The sequence below is a fragment of the Photinus pyralis genome, unplaced genomic scaffold (genome assembly GCF_008802855.1).
Source record: "Photinus pyralis isolate 1611_PpyrPB1 unplaced genomic scaffold, Ppyr1.3 Ppyr1.4_LG4, whole genome shotgun sequence".
Taxonomy (NCBI): Eukaryota; Metazoa; Arthropoda; class Insecta; order Coleoptera; family Lampyridae; genus Photinus; species Photinus pyralis.
The window spans coordinates 11,659,142-11,662,646 of record NW_022170511.1 but is presented as its reverse complement, the minus strand read 5'-3'; positions in this window follow the sequence as shown (position 1 = coordinate 11,662,646).

The window sequence follows — 3,505 nt, the reverse complement described above, 5'->3', positions numbered from 1 at the left end:
ATAAATGTATTATGTTGGCTAAAACGTTACTTATTGCAAGTTAAGTCTCTCTATGTTCCTGCGGAGAATTCGATGAGCTTTTACTAAATTGCGGAGTATCGCATATTGTTAGGTGTAATTATAATAAATACCGTGCCATTACCTAGATCCCTCGGGAAATTCTCCTAAGCAAACGTATCGTTATCATTAATTTTATTTAGGCTTTCATCTTCGTGGAAACATTGACAACTGGAAACCCTCGATGAAAAAACTAAACCCAAATCAATAATCGCCAAACAAAAACTTTCAAATCGACGTATCATTAATCAACTATTTCAATAGCATAACACGCAGATTGATATTAAACGTTCCGTCGTTACCAAAAAGGCGATCAGATATTACGCAACGTTTCATTTCATAAAAAGATTTTCAGATTCAGATTTTAAATTAAATGAAAATAAATCACGCCCGGGGTGGACGTAAATTTTAATATACCTAACTAATTAAACCTGTCGCGCTAAGCAAAATTTAATAAACGAACACCACCCCATATTCACTTAGAATGGGGTTCATTACACCTCTCGTTCGAATGGCTGTATCGAGAATCATTATGATAAACGAAACCTGAAACCAGAAATTAGATTTTAAATATAACTACGACATGTGCATTACGCCTTCCGGGGCAATTGTATTTAAAATCTAGCCTAATGGGTTCGCGGTTAGACCATTTAATGATAGCTACTGTACGTAACGTGAATGTGTTCGGATATTTTGGCCCGCTTTGGTATTTTATATGCACAAGGGGCGTCCTCCTTAATATAATTATTTGCGTAAACAGGATAAGGTATTATTTGACACAAGGGCTAAAGAGTTATGTCTAGTTCAATTGAATCATTGTTCCATTAATTCCGAAAGCAAAATAATTGTCAAACATATGAAACGGTACGTATAGTAAAGCGAGGTTTGCACTTCCGCCCCTTATACATTTTTACGTATAGGTATGTACTCGATATTTTATGCTTAATTAGCGCATTTTTGGAAAAAAAATACGCTATTATATTCGTTATGGCTGGCTGGTTGTCCGACTGAGATCTCAGCAATTACAATAGCTAGAGACTCAAAGAGACAAATTTTCACTACAAGCTTTCTGATGTAGTATAGATGTGTCTATTTTGACTTAGCTTACTTGTGAGATCGATAATTGAAGAAAATAATTTGGATATGGTTGTCGGAGGTAATTTTACCGTTACATAGCGCCACCAGTATAACAACTTAATTATTAGCGCATTTAAAAAAAAATACGCTATTATATTCGTTATGGCTGGCTAGCTGGCTGGTCGGCTGAGATCTCAGCAATTACAATTGCGAGAGACTTGAAATTTTCACTAAAAGCTTTTTGTTATAGTGTAGATGTGCAGGCTCTACTCTATTTTGAGTTAGATTACTCGTGAGATCGATCATTTTAAGCTTTGCTAATGAAATACTGATCTGCATGACCAAAAATGCGTTTGCATCATGTATATGCTGATTTACAACTTGTTTATTGTACCATTGCATTTCAACGACCGAATGATAAAAACTGCCATTCGTCTAAAATTATAAGTACATGAAAAGGGTCCCATAGGTAACATATTTAATGGTTTATGCCTATGGTTTGCGTATAGGGCCCTTGTTTAAACTTGGTTCTCATTTTTATTAAATTTTATTAAACTCTATACAAAAATTTAGAATAGGCATGCTAGATCCAACAGGAAATATTAAGGGACCACAACCACGTGCCGTGGCTTCTCAAGGATAAACTCCTGAGTCGGAAACCTCTGGTGGAAATCCGCAGCGCAAGCTGGACTGCGCGCAGAATGGCCAATGAAAGGAAATTATAGTGGAAATCCAGTCCGAAGATCTGGAGGACGTGGATGATGTAGATACACTCGTGAATTGCTTATGCAAGAGGCCAAAGAGAGCCAAAGCTAGAAGAATAGGGGTTTACTGGTGGACAGAGGTGAGGTGATGAACATTCGCCTGAGAAGGATGGCACAGAGGAGTACGAAACCGGGAACGAGAGGGAAGCATACGACAAAAGGAGTGAGAAATTCTAAAGAAACTGATAAAGGAAAACAAGGAACCTTCGTGGAGACGACTGTGTGAAGAGGTTGATAACGACATCTGGACGAAGAGTAAAGCGCATTCTTTTTAACCGAAATAGCTTTTGTTTTGACATCACCAATAGAGTCTCAATCGCCCTTTGTGAGTACCCTCTTCCGAGTTCCGACAATCCGTTCTTGAGGTATATACCCGATCCCCATAAGAGGTCGAGGAGGAGGGGTATGGTTGGTAGAAATTGATACCTTTCGTTGAGACCTTTCATTAGAGTACCATGAAGGATAAAACTAGTTCCACTCCCCCCTCCCCCTCCACCTCGTACTTTGATAAGATGACAGAAAGAAGGGCAGTTGTTGGTTAATTAGAATACAATGAGAGATCAAATTAATTTTTAACTCCCCCCCCCCCCCCCAGGCCCCTTCGCTCACTGACCCCGAAATACAGTCGCACGGGAAAGTTATAGTTTGTACAAACCAATTTATTTCGATGAGACCTTTCATTAGAAGACCATAAAGGGTAGAACATGTGCCCCCCCCCCTCCCCCTACAGTTTAACTTAGCCCCACTAAAGGCATGCGTATGCAAAATCTGAGACCAATTGGTTATCGAATGTAAAAGCTATGCACGTTTTACTTTCAAAAACAGCATCTCAGGAAATAATTCGTGGGGGGTGGGGGGGCTTTTAGACAACGAAATTTGATGGCCGTCTGGCACACCTTCAAGGTATAGGCTACCTACTGCAAACAATTCCAAGACTCTAGGACCATTCCCCTAGAAGTAGTTCAAAACGGTAGAAGTGGGTACGGACGGACGGACGGATGGACAAAACGCAAACAATAGCACATTTTTTTAAATTCTTAACAAATGCGCTAAAAATAGATTGTGTGATACGATAATGCCAAAATCGTCTAAAAGGCAGTTTGGCCTTGTGAAGGGCCAAACAACTAGTGACGCCCTACCACGGAAGAGGTAACGACGGCCGAAGAGAAGGAGGGACGACGTTTTACTTAGTGCCGACATTGTACCGGTGAGGATCATGGTGGAGGCCACAGCTAAAAAATGGAGCAGGACACAGGAGGAATGTAAAGTACACTGAGGTGGCCGAAATTCATGGACGCAGACCTTGATTATGAGTGTGCGAGAATTGGTTGGGCGCAAGCATGGGAAGATAAACTACCCTCTTATCCAGTTCATTACGGGGCAGGTTGTTACCAGATAGGGCAAAAAGTGATGGCCTCTGCATCGACTGTTGAATGAGAGATGACAACAGGCATCCCGTTTTCCAATGGAGGAGGTGGAGCCACGAGAGGGGAGGCCTTGGACTGTCGGAGTCCGATTACTTGTTGCCACTGAGCCTAGAATTAACTGGTCAACCAGTCTTTAATCCTGGCCCTAACAACGGAGGGAGCAATCCCTAGGGTAGGCTC